At 46.5% G+C, this 17,467-nt stretch overlaps 1 protein-coding gene across 2 annotated transcripts in view; it reads right to left on the bottom strand.

Annotated features, from left to right (window-relative positions):
- The window catches only part of EPHB1 (EPH receptor B1), a gene marked incomplete at both ends in the record, with an annotated part of 429,300 nt that overhangs the window by 170,932 nt on the left and 240,901 nt on the right, over positions 1–17,467 (bottom strand). The window lies entirely within an intron of this gene.

Raw genomic sequence — 17,467 nt, 5'->3', positions numbered from 1 at the left:
TGCGGGGCGGAGCGGGGGAATGGCTCAGGCATCAGATCCCGTGCTCCAGGGACCATACTATGAAAACAGCTTTCTGTATCCAGCACCTAGCCTCTCTTCCTCCAGAGGCCACCAAACACTCCCAGAAATCTTTCCTAACCTGGTAGGCACCTGCTGCTCCCACCACATGCCAGAAAGCTTTTAAAGAAGACAGCACGCAGAATGGCACATGTATTTCAGCCATGGAGCTTTCTAAGCCACTGGCTGAGTTGTGGTGGGGGGGGGGGCTCTCCCTCCTGGCCGGTGGGTCCCATTCCTCCCTCCCCACCCCCACTCCACTGCTGCCTTGCTTACCCCATCTGACACCATTCACATGGCCTCTACCAAGAGGTCACACACACTGAGAAGGAGGGGCCTTGGTAATGACTTGGTACCTTCCCTACATGTTCTGATGCAGAAGCTGAGACCCAAACGGGAGGTGATTGGTCCAAGCCCACAGCAGAGGAGCCTGGACCAGGCCTGATCAGTGCCACTGCCTCTGGGCCAGTGACCAGTGCTTTCCCAAATGGGAAGCACATCAGTGAGTTTTGATAATGAACTGATTCGGGATCTAACTGAAGGCATTTTGTCTAGTAGCAGATGGATCAACATATTTCTAAAAAGCAGGGACTGTGTGGTACCTACTCAATTAAACCCTAGAGGACTAAGTAAATAGTTAAGGAACAGAATTAACCCTAAAGGAAAATCACCCAGTGGCTTTACATATAAAATCTGGGACTATAAAGTCTGGAAAGGAAGAACTGAAAGCCTATAGAAAGTTCTAAACTTGCATTTGCTCAATTATTCATGCATCAATTCAACAAATATCTGTTGAATGAAATCCATCACTTTTGTTTAAATCTATGAGCTCATGATGATACTGAAAATGAAAATCCTCACTGGTAAACATTGGAGGATGTAGGGACCAACTCATTATTTTGGAAATGGACAAAGAGAGAATCTGCCTTTCCTATATAAACTATACCTCAAGGTAACCAAATCATAATCAGGGTAAGTTTCTCCTTATAAAAGTATTTCAGCTAATATATGTAGAAGGAAAGACAGAAGAATATTAACATTTTGTCAAGTCTAATGAAATACTGGATCTGGGCAATGATAACCCACCCCTCTGACATCATAGGGAGACAAGCAGACACATGTGCCTCCTGATGGAAGAATATGAGGCAGAAACATTCTTTCCAAAGAAACAAACCTGAATCTTATCAAGCCTCTTAAGTCCAATTTACAGAAAATGCAGGGAACAGAGGAACGTGTTACAGAACATCACTGGAATGCAATTAGCAAACCTAGATTATGGGATACTCTGCTGGACAAATTATCTGGTTTCTTCAATAAATAGATTGCAAGAACAAAGCAAGAGAGTTGGAGGGATTAAAAGAGACTAAAAGACATTATAAACAATTGTAATTTAAAGACCTTCTTTAGAGCCTAATTCAGACAGCAACAACCTGTAAAAAAAAAAAAGTGAGACATTCAGAGAACTTTGAAAACTCACTGGATATTTGATGATATTAAGGGATTATTGTAAATTTGCATAGATATGATAATGGCATTTTGTTTTTATTTCCTGAAGAACCCTTATCTTTTGGAGATACACACTGAAATATTTATAGATGAACTTACATGATATCTTGGATTTGCTTCAATATAGGGGGATAGATGAAAACAGATTGGCCTTGGGTTGATCATTGTTGAAGCTGAGTGATGAGAAGCGCGTTCATTATCCTATTCTCTCTACTTTTGTGCATGTTGGAAACTTTTCATTATAAATAAGTTAAAAATATATCTTTGAGCTTCTACTAGGTGACAGTGCAGAGGATGCAACAGTGAATTAGACAGGAAATCTAAACATTCTCATGGCACTCATGGGGCTTCCATTCTACTGAGGGTAGAGCAGGAGGAAGAGACAGATAATAAATAAACAAATGCATAAGACAAGGTCATACAATGATAAATGCCTTGAAGACAATAGAACAGGGAAAATGTGAGAGATAGGGATGGGGCATGAAAGATCTTTTAGACTTCAAAGTCAGGGAAGGTCAGAGTCAGCCACACACAAGATCACGGGAGTAACTTTCTAGGCAGAAGTGGCAAGTACCAAAAGCCTCAGAATGACCATGGGCTGTTTGGGTCTGGCGTGGCTGCAGCCCAGTGGACCTGGACAGGGCGGAAGGAGACACATCAGAGAGTAGAGAGGGGTCAGGTCACAGAGGGCTGGTAAGGAATTTAGTTTTATTGAGAAAGACGATGATGGTTTTATTAAGGGAAACACAATGGCAGTCTGGGCTGGACTCTACTGAGTCCAGCTGAGATGGAGCAAAGGCTGGAACATATTCTCGAGGTAGGGCTGATAGAACCTACTGGTGGACTGCAAGCAGGGTTGGGAAAGATTCTGAGAAGCAGAATCAAGAATGTCCTAACTTATTCGATTCAACAGCTGGATCTGTGCTTGTGCCATTTATGGAGATGTTGAAAAGTGGGGAGCAACTGATGTGAAAGAGAAACGCGGGAGTTCTGTGTGGGTGGCATTGAGTTTGAAATGCCTATTAGCCGTCCAGGGGGAGATGTCAAGTCAGCAGGTGAATATATGACTCTGGAGCTCAGGTCTGGCTGGAGATGTAAATTTTGGAGTCATTAGCATATAGATGGTATTTAGAGCTATGAGCTTTTGCACTCATTACCAAAATAAAGCACTAAGGGGAGGCCCCACTCCGTTTCCCAAGACATCTCTATAACTTCAAATGAAATGGTGTTGGAACAGAAAGAGGTGTCAAACAGCTTTAAATTGTCAACCTCCAGAGCCCAGCATGTAAGGCTCCACACATTCTGGTCCAGCACATTCTCTCTTCATATCCGTGTAGTTCCTCTGCATGAACTCTTGGAAGAAGCCACAAAAACCCTTCCTCTGACTCAGCATATGCAACTCCTACCCTGTTTGAGGAGTCTTAAAAAGTCATGTTATTCTCGTGAAGGCTTCCTGTCCCTCAGACTGGGTGGAAATGATCTTTCTTTCTCTGACTCCCATTGACCTGCATCTGCCTTTCTCTGAGATTGCTCTGCTGTCAGTCTAGTACTGTGAATATGTGGGCGCAGTCAGCCTCAGCCAGACTGTGATGTCCCCAGGACAGAGGCTGTGTCAGCCTCACCTCTGCATCCCAGCACAAAGCGGATAGATGTTTGGAGCCAGGGTCTCCTTAGTGGTTCTTTCAGTGAAGGATCATCTATTGTTGAAGGTTTACAAAATCTTGTGCCAAAGCAGAGCCAGGTCAGGTCAACAGAGGAAGTGCAGCTGGGAGCAGGTCTCCTTGGTCTTTGAGGAGGACTATGTACAAGGAAGTGGCCTTGCTCACTCCCCAAGCTCCCAGCTGTGTGGAAGGAAAGAAGACATGGACCAGACACACCACCCTCTGACCCTACGGGCCACATTTCCGCTGGGGTACAATGAACACCTGGCCACGTGCATCATTTTTGATTACGTGCAGAATCAGAGCTTACAGCCTGGTGTCCCTGTCTACCTGTCTCAGGTGTAGAACTCCCTCTCCCATGTCCCAGTCCCACCTCCCACCCCGCCATCCATCCTGCAACTCTCAATGTGTACTTTAGGGGTGCAAAATAATGCAAACATTTGTCTAAAACTGCAAAACCAGGGGGTTAAATTGAATACAAAAAGGATCTAACATCAAATTATTATTGAATAAATTAATCAATTACATTCCTGTTAGAGTTTTTCCTTCATTACTATCTCCACCCATCCCACCCCAAACTCCTCACAGTAATAATAAGCAAATGACCTGGGCTGACGAAAAGAGGGAAGTCACCTGGGTCACTGGCCTTGTCAGACCCTTCTCCCTGGGCCCGGGACTCTCTCCCAAATTCTAGGGCTCAGCCTCTTTGTGGCCTGGCCAGTTCTACTGCCAGTAATACTGGTGGATGAGCCCAAGACACCTGGTTTTCCATCTCAGACATGATCAAAGGTCAAAGCCTCACTGGTCCAGGACAGCTCAGGTGAATTATGGGGTTCCTTGGCTGCCAATTCCAAGAGGAATGCAGGCAGCCCTGAATGTCAGACCAGCTGGGAGTGAAGATCTGAACACTTTACAGGCTACCCAGAGTCCCTTTCCATAACCAGGCCAGCTTGATGGATTGTTTTGGGTACCCCAGAGGGGAAAGCATACGCTGGGTGGCAAAAATACTCTGTGCTAGGTTGGACAGAGTGGCACCTGACCCAACAGCGTCACATACAGACAGAAGTCCAGCTCCATGACTATCGTTTCATTTACATGATGTGAAACAGGCAGCATTCACTTTTTTTCAAGAGCCCTTTCATAGTTAAACTAATTTGGGAAATCCTGCATGGCACACCTCCCTCCTATAGATTCAGGCTCGATGTTCCCAGAAAAACTCTGGAAAGTGCCATAGTAAAGAGACTTATTTGTGTTTAATTTAGTGTTTCTCAGTCATTTGTGCACACAGCCATTGCCTCTCACATTTCTATGGTATGCTATTCAGGAAACACTACACAGCATCTCCACGATCAAACCTTTCTAACTGTTTTGAAAACATCACATGTCAGTGGGACTCAACCAGTCATCAGAATCTTTAATACAAGGTCACCAATGTCATGTTTCAGAGCAAAAACTGGAGGCTCAGACTGGTTCAGTGAGTGGCCTAGGAACACGCGGCAGGTTATAGGAGAAATAGTAAGGGGACCCAGAGCTCCAGAAACCAGGCCAGTGCTTGAGCTCTGTGAGGACACGTATAAGCAAGCACACCAGGCCTAAGCCGATAGAACTTGGGTCAGCCTCAATCTAACCTGGCAAGGCCTTACCCAGCTCTGGGGCCCGCTGACCAGCACATCTGTGTCCATCTGGCCTTCCTCATCAGAAGACCCGATACACTTCCCTGTCCCAGGACGGCCCCATTGGTCTCTACTGCTGCTGGAGATCCTGCTCTAAACTGTCTTCCCTGGGGTTCTAGGTTCTTCCCCAGTAACCCATTAAAGGAGGGCAGCCTGACGGAGAAGTAACAGAGATCCCTTAGAAAACCCTTGCTCAGAACTTGCAAAACTAGTGACCCACAGGAAGGCTTGGCTTGGCCCAACAGAACACAGAAGGTTTTGTTTGTTTTCAATTGCATAGATTGTCTTAAAAGAGGGTGCTACAAAAATTAACTCGAATGAAAGACCTAAATCAAGAGCTAAAACTATAAAATTCTTAGAAGAAAGCATAGATATAAGTCTTTATGACCTTGAATTTAGGTAATGGTTTCTTAACTGTGACACCAAACACACAAGCGGCAAAAAAGAAATAATAGGGAAATTGAATTTCACCAAAATTAAACTTTTGTGCTTCAAAGGATACTATTAAAAAAGTAAAGGACAACAAACAGAATGGGAGGAAGTATTTGCAAATCATATATCTGAGAAGGGACTAGTACCCAGAATATATAAAAACTCTTACGACTCAACAATAAAAAGGCAAATAACTCAATTCAAAAATGGGCAAATAGGTTGAACAGACATTTGTCTGAAAATGTACCAATGGCCCCAATGAGTATATGAAAAGGTACCCAACAACATTAGTCATTAGGGAAATGCAAATTAAAACTACAGTGAGGTACCACTTCACATCCACTAGGATGGCTATAGTCAAAAAGATGGACAATAACAAGTGTTGGTGAGGACGCGGGGAAGTTGGAATGCTCACACGTTGTTGGTGGGAATGTAAAATGGTGCAGCTACTTTGTAAAACAGTTCTGCAGTTCTTCAAAAAGTTAAACATAGAGTTAGCATATGATCCAGAATTTCTAATCCCAAACCCAGGAGAATCGAAAACATATGTCCATGCAAAAGCTTGTGCACAAAGCTTATTATTATTCATAATAGCTAAAAATAGAAACAATCCAATGTTCATCAACTGATGAATAGAGAAACAAAATGTGGGATATCTATACAATGGTATATTATTCAGTCATAAAGAGGAAAGCTACAAGCTGGAGAACTTTGAAAACATTAAGCTGAGTGAAATAAGCCAGTTACGAAAGACCACATATTACGTGATTTCATTCACATGAAATGTCCAGAATAGGCAAATCCACAGAGAGAGCAAGTAGATTAGTGGTTGCCTCACTCCTCATGGACTTATTTCTAGGGTGAAGAAAATCCTATGGAATTAGATAGTGGTGATGGTTGCACAACTTTGTGAATACACTAAAAGCCATTTTAAAGGGTGAATTTCATGATACGGGAACTACCTCAATATTGAAAGAGAGAGAGAGAACACATGCACACTGGCGCTCCTGTCCCTCCCTGTGGCCTCGCCCCTGGATTGGCCCTTCTAGACACTGCCTCTGGGAATTGTGGCCCAAAATGATTCTCATCTTATGCATGAGCATACTTAGGCCACAGGGACCTGTCCAAGGTCACATGTTAGCAGTGGCGGAGCTGGAACCAGAGCCCATGTCCCCATACCTCAGAGCCTCTAAGGACCTACTCAGCTGCCCTAGGAATTTGAGGCCTTAGGATGCTATTTGGAGTAAAATATATACTTTGCTTTTTTATGTCTATGTTATCACCACCCCCATCCATTCCCATTAGGAAGCAAATATCCATCACACCTAAAACAGATAGAAACCCCATGCCTCTCACATAACAGACACTGACAGTGAATCTGGGAGGCTCAGCAACTTTTGCTCCCCCAAAACCCCCACTGGCTGGGCCTCACCTCCTTCTCTGCCACAAACCTCCACTTTTCCCCCTGCTCTCTGCCCCCCTTTTCGAGTGGTTTCAAGCAGGTGGGAGTTCGCTCCTCAAGTAATGGCAAATTGGAAGACCTCCTTGTAATGGGGTGAGCTGCCAGGGATCAGCCTATAGAGGAAGAGTGACCCATGTCATAATATCCAGATAACCTGCTAGTTCAGACACTCTTGGGTGACACCTGAATTCTAAATGTCAAATTAGGAGCTGTGAAGCAGTAAATGATTGTGTTCACTCCAGAGGGCTCCTTCTGTAATCAAATTCTTCCTGCTTCAGAAGTAAACCTCGTAGAGAAGCTGAGCCTAAGTCCCCCAGGTTTATCACAGAATAGAATTTGGACAGAAGAATCTGCTGCTGTAGGGACCAACGTGATACACTGCACATAAAAGGGGCATGAAAAATCTTTGTTGATATGATTTGTTTGATACAATCCATTAAGGATCACTTCAGGAACTTGAACAAGGAGTCGACTTTAAAAATAAATTGCTTCTCCCAAACTGTATTCTGGGAGGTATCATAAGGTGTTCTGAGAAGAGAAGCTTCCTGTGCTCAAATAAGTTTAGTAGAAGGTTCACACTATACCCCCCTGTGGAGTCTGAAGAAGCACCCCAGAATATGAAAGATCTAGGGGGTCTGCAGAGAAGAGCCCTCCCATGTTCCCCACATCCTTCTGACCGTGGACCCTTTTCCACAGACCCCCATGTTAGCTGAAGGAACAGGAGCTCTGTGGACGTAGGTAGGAGATGCCATGGCTGAGACAAGTATGCTGCAGGACAGCCAGGGCTGAAGGAGCAGGTTGAGCTTCCGATGCTAGGAATGGGAGAGCAGCAGAAGCAGGTAAGGTGTTTTGGAGCCTGGGTTGATACTAAGGACAGGATGAGTGGGTTGGGGTGAGGACACTCAGGGCTATGGACTGATGCATTCCTCCAGGAGCTTTATGCAGGCAGATGTCCAGAGATGCTGCTCGGACTGTGTTTATGCAACAGCAGGAGAGTTTTGCCCACGAGATCCGGAACAGCGGTGAAGACAAGCCTGCAAGGAAGCCCCTATTGTGGCTGGCCCTCTTCCTCTCCGGGGCATGGAGTGGCCGCAGGCAGCGGGGGAAGGGGTTGGGAGCAGCGGAGGGCTGAGCCCACTGACTTGCCAGGTGCCCACCCCACCATTCCCATGCATGGAATGTCCCAGCAGCAGAGGACTGGACATAGGTGCTGTCACGAGGGCATTTCATTCACCTTTTGCCACGTTCATCAAGTGAGATTAAGACCAGAAACATGAGAGCGAGAGCAAGGCAGACAGAATGCACCAGCCCAAACTCAGAAGCTTGGGGCTCCAGAGCTCAGCACAGTATAGCTTTTTGGCTGCTTCATTTCTGTCTCTCCCAGTCTGCACCCGTCTGCCGTCTGCCTGACTCCCTGTTCCTGAAGCTTGGGTGTGTTTCCCCATGAGTCCCTTCTCACCCCAGAGAATGCATACCAGCTTTGGAGGAGCCACCTCCTGGGCAAAATCCCAATGTTTCGGTATCTGATTGCTCTCTACAGCTGATTGAATGTGATTTTCCAGTTGAGAGAGAAAAATTAACTCACTAAAGGAAGGGAGCTAGAAGTGAAGCAACCTGAAAGACAAAGCCCGAGCACAACACCCGAGCAGGTAGGGGCTCAGCACCACAGCCAAGCCTGTCCCGGGCTTTCAGTAAAGGCAGCAAAACACAGGATTTGGAGCATCCCTACCGACATGTGTATACTGACAAGTACAGTATGTGTGTGTGTACAGACACATGCATACGTATGACATGGTGTACATATGTCAAGGAATCTGATTTTGAGATTGGAAAATGTGGTCACTACACTCAGAAAACCTGCAAGGAAGAAAGAGTGACCAAAGCCTTGGGAGGTGGGGAGCAGGACACCTCTGAAGAGCTGGACAAGGGATCCAGCCCACGCCCAGACTGCCCAGTCCTGTGGACAGAAGGCAGGACAGGGGGCGCTGGTAAGCATCACGGATGGAATGACATAGCAGGGACCGCAGTCCTCCGTGAGCCCAGGAGGGTGGTTTAAGGAACGCATGGGGCTGGGGTTTGGGGGATTTGGGGTCTGGAGGACTTGATAACCCCATTAGTAGGCCATACCAGAACCTGCCCAAAGGGGAAGAGAATAATAGAGCGGGAAGAGAAGGAACAGAGGAAGAGGACAGGAGAGACAAGTGGTACTGTCCCTGGGGCAGGATGGGAATGAGCTCAGTGGCCTCAGCACTGGACGTTAGGGGTTCACAGGCAACCCCTACGTTTCCTGTTCTCCATCCCTTTCATCAGCCCCCAAAGGCCTCCAGCCTGTGACTTCCTGCTCTTTGGCCCCCTCTCATATAAGCCTACCTTATCCAGGGACTCCTGCCGGGAGGGGCTCTCCCAAGATAACCTGGGCGGCATGTGGTCCCTGGAGCCCATCTGTGTAGGCAGGACACCTCTGAGCCTGTGCCTGATCCTTCCCCCACCCCTGCCTCACCTGCTCCCGGGTCAGAGGTAGCAGGAGGGATGTGGCTGTGATGTGCGTGGGGTCTGATGGGTTTCCCAGGGTACCAGTAACTGCTATCCTGGGGGCCACTGAGCCGGCCCAGAGGGGACTCCCAATCTCAGCGCTCTGCATACGTGGATGTCCTTCTCTCAGCCCACGCAGGAGGGGCAGGTCACCCTGAGTGACTTTGGCAAGAATCTTCTCCCAACCCGGTCGCGGCTCTTTGGACTCATGTCCTCTAGCCCCGCCCATACTCGTCAGGCCCCCTGCTTGTCAGTAGCCCTGCCCCCAGGGCCGAGCTTCCTCCCTCCCCACCTGCCTGTCTACAAAGCCTCCGAGAAACCTCAAGCACCTCTGTGTGGCAAATGCATTTGGAAGCATGAAATCTGTTGGGAATCTAATGAACCCAGAGGATAATAGAAAGACAGAATTTAACTTCTCTCTCCCAGTCCTGGATTTGATGTTGTCATCTCATGTGTCCCTGGATGTGGCCCTGCCTTTGTTCAGAAGCGCCCTGGGATACCATCAGCACACCTGAGTTAGTCTCCATGACAGCTCTGGCCTTTCTGGGGAAATCTGCTGCTTCGAGGGTAGAACACAGAGCATCAAATTGGCTCTGCCTAAGACAGGCCCTTCCAGAGACTCCAGGGAGTCCATAGGCCTGCTGACGGGGTGCATTCTGGGAAGAGCAGGGCTCCTAGCAGGGCTGCTCCGTCTAAAGAGAAGGAGGGGTGTGTGAAAGGTCTGCGGAGCCTCTGCAGCCTGGGGGTGAACAGCCCCTCAGGACAGAGCCTTGCCCCTACTGTGTGCAGTGTGCCCCGTATGAGCTTTAGAGGCAGAAGGCTCCAGATCAATGCTCCACAGTGATGCACAGGTTTCCGGGTACCACGGTCGCCAGGCCAGGGCTTGGATGTGAAGAGCGCTCTTTCTCCAGGGAGTGAGCATCTGATGGGCGGGCTCTCAGTGCTAGGACACAGGACACAGGGAAGAGTGCTGTCCAGGGAGACCTCGGGCGGGAGAGCTCTGGGGAAACACTGTGTCTCCTGCTTCCCTGTCCTCTAGGCCACAGGTCAGGAAGGCGCATGGATGGAGAGAGTAGGAGCCTCCCCACAGGTGGGGAAGAAGCGCCCATTCGTAGACCTGCGCTGTGGAGGTCTCGCCGTAGAGATGACGCAGCCCTCCCTCTGGGCACCGACCAAGTGTGGGCTGGTGCCAGGCCTTGGCTGCATGACCCCGTTCACCTTCAAAGGGGGCTCTGCCACTTGCGGACTGAGCAGTGATCGTGGACAAGTCCCAGTCACCTCATCTCCTCATACCTTGGTGTTCTCCTCTTTAAAAAATGGGAGTAATGGTAGCAATTCCATAAGGCTGCTTCACAAGCAACCAGGCAGCGCCTAGCACAGGCGCTGGCCCGAGGGAGTGCATGGTAGCTGGGAGCCAGCGGTATGATGGAATCTTCCCGAAATATGTTCCCCAAAGACAGAGGACTAGGTACAATATGTTCTTTGAAGTGTTATGCATCATCATTTTATGAAAAGCAGACACAAACCAAATATCCAACATTACAGGAATTGTTTTCTATATGATATTATATCTAAAGGTAGACAGCCAAATGGACAGCCATTAAAAAGAAGGTTCATGATGTTTTATATCAGATATTTGGACTAGACTGTTAGGTACCAAATGATAATAAAGCAGATAATGAGGCTACAAGTCAAAGTAAACATACCAAAATATTAATAGAATTATGGGTACTATGTTGCCTACTTCTTTATTATGTTTAACTTCTCAAATTTTTGACAGTAGGCATCTGTTAATTATATAGTCATCCCTCAGTATCTGGAAGGGATTGGTTCCCCCTACAGATACTAAAATCTTCAGATTTTCAAGTCCCTTATATAAAATGATGTAGTATTCACATAAAACCAACGCACATCTTCCCATACAGTTTAAGTCATCTCCAGATTACATGTAACACTTAGTACAATGTAAATGCTATGTAAATCGTTGTAAATACAATGTAAATTCTATGTAAATAGTTGTAAATACAATGTAAATGCTATGTAAATATCTGCCAGTGCGTGGCAAATTCAAGTTTTGCCTTTTGAAACTTTCTGGAATTTTTTTTCCCAGATATTTTTGATCCATGGTTGATTGAATCCATGATGCGGAACCTGCAGATACAAAGGGCCAACTGTGTATTAAAATATTTAATTTACTTAAACAAAAATGAAAAATGAGAGCCAGAGGAATATAATGTAGGACGTAAGGCATCAGGAGGCATAAGGGAATGAGATGCATCAGGACAAATGGATGTCTTTGGAAGAAGCAGCTCTAAAATCAGGAAAACACCCAGAAAGGGAAGGATGAAACCCATGCAGAGAAAAAGAAAATGGAATCTATAATAAATTCGAGTTTATAAGGAATAAACATGCAGTGTTTGTGGAAATTGTGTTCTGTCTGGAAAAAAGAACAATAAATATGTATATAATGTAAATCTTTTATAATAAATCTGTGAAGATCCGATGAGCTAATGTCCGTGCCAGCTAGCACTGTGAGAAGTCTCAGGCTCCCCACAGACGACTGGGGGCCTTGGTACAACAATGGTGGGTTTAGCTGGCTATGCTCTGAGGCCGTCGCCCCCCCTCACCTGTGTGGGATGCCATCTGATGCCCTCCAGGACAGGGTAAAGCAAGACGTGCAGCATATAGCACGCCCATCCAAACCCTTTCTAGCATCTACCCGGAGCTGTCTGAATTTTCCTCTCTGCACCTGGCTTCCCAGGGCTCTGAAGACGTTGTATCCCATCTTTCAATCCACTCTCTTCTGCTCCAGTGCCAAGCCAAGTCCTACTCCTCTGGAACAGACCCCAAATGTTAGGGTCCAAAAAGAAAAAGAATGATCATTTGATAGGAATACATTGTGTGCTAAGTGCTGTGCAGGAAACTGGAAGCTTCGTGGTGCATGAGTCAGTTGTGCTCTCCTAGAGGTTAAATTATTGTCAAGGTACCTTGTGCTGGGTCAGACCCAGAGTAGATGCCTCAAGCCTTGAATGAGTAAGTGAGATAACTTAAAAATTATTTTATCCACTCTATTAGTCAGAGTTGTCCAGAGAAACAGAGCCAATAAGAGGGGTGTGTGTGTGTGTGTGTGTGTGTTTGGAGAGAGAGAGAGAAAGACAGAGATTTTAAGGAACTGGCTGACACAACTGTGGGATCTGGCAAGTCCAAAATATGCAGGTCATATTTTAGGTCAGCTGTCTGAGCACCCAGGGAAGAGCTACAATTCAAGTCCAAGGGAGTCTACTGGCAAAATTCCCTCTTTCTTGGGGGATGTCCGTCTTTTTTTTTTTTTTTTTCTTTTTTTTAATGTAGGCCTTCAGCTAATTAGATGAGGCCTACCCATGTGTGGAGTGTAATCTGCCGTACTCACAGTCTACCAATTTACATGTTAATCTCATCTAAAAAAAATCTTCACAGAAACATCTCGAATACCGTTTGACCAAATATCTGGATACCATGGCCCAGCCAAGCTGACATAGTAAATTAACGATCACACTAATCTTATAGTTTTATAGATGAGAAAAAAGCCAGTCCTTGGAGACACCATGACTTGGCTACAGAGCTGGCAGAGCCTAAACTCATAGTCAACCTGGTGTCTATGCAACTTCCCTCCTCCACTCTACACCTCTTAAATCAATAGCAAACATATTTTCTTCCTTTGCTATTTTCTATTCAGCCTTTTCCTTAAACCCAGAAGCCTGATTTCCAGAGTTTATTCAAACTCAGAGGCCATCTTAAAGACACTATCATTCTGATCAATTTTCCAGAACTTCCAAAAATATTCAATCAGCACACACCAGAGATGCATGCACTGTCCAATTGGGTTCATCCCGTGGGTCCAGTTCAGCCTCTGACCTGCCATCTTTTTACATAACCTCAGTTTGATGTCTGCCATGACCAGGGCTGAATACTGACCAGTTCTCTCGGCAAGGATTGGGAATTTTTTCCTAAATGCTCACATAGGACCTATTCCTCCCTTCCCAGTACAGATTAACTCTATCCTGGCAAAAGCATGTGTTAAACTATTAGGTTGATCTGTAGGAAACTGCTGATATTTGACCTATGAAACAGCATTTTCATGGAGTTCAAGGAAAAATGAGCTCATCTTTTCCTGGTCGGACCTCACCTTCCTCAGCATCCTGTTCTCTGTGGAGAGAGAATCTCCACTCCCTCCATGGACCGGAATGAAAGATGCTGTTATTAAAAACAATCTAAAGTGATTTACGAAGTGACAGAATCTCTTAGAGCAATGAGGTAATGCATCCAGCTTGCCTTCTCTGCTGTTTAACTTCCTGACAGGAGGCACGGAATGTGAACAAATTGATTGTCCTGTACAAAGTCAAGTAAATAAATAGCAGTGCTTAATGCAATCATTTTCCATATTGCCTCATCAAAACCCACGCAGTCAAAGCCATTTATGAATTACGTAGGTCCCTACCGTTGTCGTCTTTTCAGTGTGTTGCTCTCAAAAATGCCTGCAGGTGGGGAGAAATAGGAGAGCAGGTGCTAATCAATCTTGAACCTCTGGTCAGAAACGATTTAGAAAGATGAAGGCTTTTGCTCGAGCCATTCCTAAATTTCCAAGACGAAATCTCCAAGGGACTAAGTCATTAATGGAATGATAGAAAAGAGGCTGGTAGTGGAGGTGGGCAGTTATTGTTAGAGAATAACCACCTCGGTGCCTTTGTCTATCTTAGTTTTCAAAGCAAAATAAATTAACTTTGGGAAGAAGTAAAGGTGGTTAGTATCCAAGCCCAGAGTAAGGGTGGGCTAGAATAAAATAAACTTCCACATACACACTCTAGTTTGTTGGATTTCTTATTTCCTGTCGTTCTGTCCATTCTCAAAGTTAACAAAGACCCAGAAAATCAAGGATAAAAAGACCCAAATGTGACTGGTGGTTGGATATTGGAGTTATTCCATCAGCAACGGCAAGTGGGTCAGAGGTTCTGAGGCAAATGCTCATGAATGAGGTGAGGCCCAAAGCTACAAGAAGCAGAAACCATGCCTAATCATCAAAAGTCACTCACTTTCCCATGCAGAAAGGATGGGCTCCAGGAATACAGTGCCCACAACATTGATTATTAATCTGCAGTATGATGACAAAAATATGAAAAATGCAGTATGCTTTCATAAAGATAAATTCATTTTAATTGAAAGCACTGCCCTTTATTATTATGTGTTTGCCACTTTGGGGGTTGGGTTAAGGTGTCTTCTCTTTTACGGAATTAACAATGGCTGTAGGTGGTCATTACGTTTTCGGTGGTTTCACAGAAGAAGCGCATACCAACTCAAAGGTTAGGCTATAAAGTCAGCACATAAGACAAAAGCCTTAAAGTCTAATCCTCAAAAATCCTCTCCATTAGCTTCCCATGGCAGTCATACATACATGATGGCACGCATGCATCCCTGTATCATTCCCCCTAATTCATTCTTAGTCAATGCTCTATATCAGTTTGAATGCAAGTAACAGAATACCCATTGCACATGAGCTTAAACTCCAAAGGGAACACACTGGCTGTGAAGGTTAAAATGGAAGAGGGAAGCAGGCTTCACTCCCCGAGGTGAGTCTCCTTGGAGTGCTTGTCCTGGGAGACCAATGGAAGCTCACAGAAGAAAGACAATGTGAACTCAGGGACCAGCCAGCTTTTGTCCTATCTCAGGTAACCAAGCAGGAAGAACACTCAGAGCACAGAGTTCAAAGGTCCAGAAGTTAAGCCTGAGAGCCCTGAATTCCTCACAGGCAGGAGGCATGGCTTGCTTCTTTCCCCACAGAGAACTTGGAACAAAGCTCAGGACCATTTGGTCAGAGAATGAATGCATCAAGAGCCTATTCACTCCTCTCTAATCACACGCTGTGAAGGGTTTTTAAACATGGTCCCCAAAGTACCTGACACTCCTCTGATTCAGAGGTGGGGTCTATGTCTCCACCCTTAAGTCTGGACTCTTGTGACTGTTGGAGGAGTGGACAATGATGGAAGCTCTGCCAGTTTCCATGCAGAGGCATTAAGAAAATCCAGGCAGCTTTCAATTCCTATCTCTTGGGACACTCCCTCTTAGAATCCAGCCACCATGCTCTGCGGAAGCCCAAGGCACATGAGGAGGAAAGGTGTTTTCTGGACCACAACTGCAGATGAGTTCTCAGTGACAGCTACCATCAACCATCAAACCTGTAAGAGCAGAAGCCTTTTCAACGATCCTAGCCCAGCATCATCTGATTGTAAACGCACCAGAGAAGATGAGGAAGATGTGCCCAGCTAAGCCCAGCAAAGTCTTAGAACTGTGAGAAATGGTAGTAAAATGGTTGTTGTTGTTTTTAGCCAATACATTTGTTACACAATAGACAAAACCACATTAAGTGGCTTAAAGATGTAGTCTGAGCCAAATACTTAAGCAAGGAGATACTTTTCAAGATATGCAAAGATCTCAGGGAGGAGGATCCTCTCTCACTCAGCTGCTGAAAGCTGAGTGCAGTCCAGGAGTGGTGCAGGAGGAACCAGAAGGTGGTGCTTGTAGACCAGGCTGCTCCATTTAGATCCCAAAAGAGCCAGTGGACCACGATGGCCAGAGGCACCTTCTCCAGAGTAGTAGAAGATGGCCCGCTTCCGAGCCTGTAAGGATGCATCCACAGGGCTGGAACTCTAGCTTGACTGGTCCCCACGCCTTCTAGAAATGTGTGCTTAGCAACCAAGCCCACAGAGGAAGGAAGCAGGAGTGAACTGGCTATTGGTTGGGCATGTGAGCTATTCTACCATCTCCTGAGACAGACACTCATGTGAGGAGACACAAAGCTGGAAGGAGCAGAAGCCACAGTGGCCTGATGATCGAGAGCCCTGCAGCCCTGGTGTGGAGGCCCAAACACAGTGTTTGCCATCCAGCAAGTGTGACTGGCCCCCTCTGCGTGCAGGGGGCAGTGGATGCGGTGACAGCTTAGCTGCTGTGCTCCCTTACGTTCCATGACACCAGCTTCAAGCCTAAGGTCATGGGCCCTTGGCAAGAGGAGAGACTTGCTGAGGCTCAGAGGACAGACTAAAGGAGGCTTCTTTCCCTCCCTCCCTGAGACCTCAATCTGTAGTCCTGCCGCTCTGCCCAGCACCCTTGCCCTTGCTGTCCACTGACCCTTAGAGAGAAAAATCTTCAGCCTCCCCAGGCTCCCTCTTCAAGCCATCACTCCACAGTCTCGTTCTTCACCTTGACAACGTGGTTGCCATCTGCTATCTCCATTGCCTGTTCACTCCCTGGGTAACCCTTGAATATCCATCTTCCATCTAGCACAGGGTTCTCCATCTCAGCCCTATGGACACGGGGGGCCAAATAATTCTTTGTTGTGCGGGGAGCTGCCCTGTGCATTACAGCATCATCTTTACCTTTTGAAAGTCAAAAGCCAAATATTCCCCAGAAGGGAAGAGGGGAAAAAAATGCCTCTTCTGTTTAAGAACCCCTGAGTCTAGAGTAAAGAGGGGCTGCCAGAAGGGTGCGAATAAATGTTTGTTAAGGGAAGGAACAAGGGAAATGAATGAATGAATGAGTGAATCAGTGTACTGGAGAGGAAGCATTCTGCCCCTGGAGAGCCCTGGGTACAGAAAGCTGAGAGCTGTAGGTGGAGAAGAGTTAAAGGGTCCGCGGGTCCTACTGAGGCCCTACATCCTCAATGGGCTTTTGCTGGCTATGCAGTTCGATGCGTTTCCAATTAACGAGAAGACTTGCAGATGCCAATGGCTTTAATAGGGCCACAGGAATGGGGCCTCTGATAAGCCAGGCTGAATTCAGAGAGTGACACGGGAAGCTCAGGTAGCTGTCTGCCGAGGAGCTGATTCATTCCCTTTGTCAAGCTGTGGTTTGGAATGACAGCTTCTCCACTTCTGCTTCCCCAGCTGCCATCTGCAAAGGTTACCTGCTCTAATTTGCCTGGCATTTCGCCTCCCTTAACCTCTCTCTGAGCTGTCACTGCTCTCCCTCCATCAGGGCCTCTTTTGCAGTTCACTGGACTGCTGTGTGCTGTCCCTCACTGCAGGGTTCAAGGGCGGCACACTTTCATCGGGAAGGAGAAGGAGACAGAGGGCTCAGGGGCCGGGCTGCACGGGATGCTTCCTCAGCCTCCTGGG

Source organism: Mesoplodon mirus (assembly GCF_964341445.2).
Source record: "Mesoplodon mirus genome assembly, chromosome: 6".
NCBI classification, from domain to species: domain Eukaryota; kingdom Metazoa; phylum Chordata; class Mammalia; order Artiodactyla; family Ziphiidae; genus Mesoplodon; species Mesoplodon mirus.
This window is presented reverse-complemented; position numbering and strand designations above follow the sequence as displayed.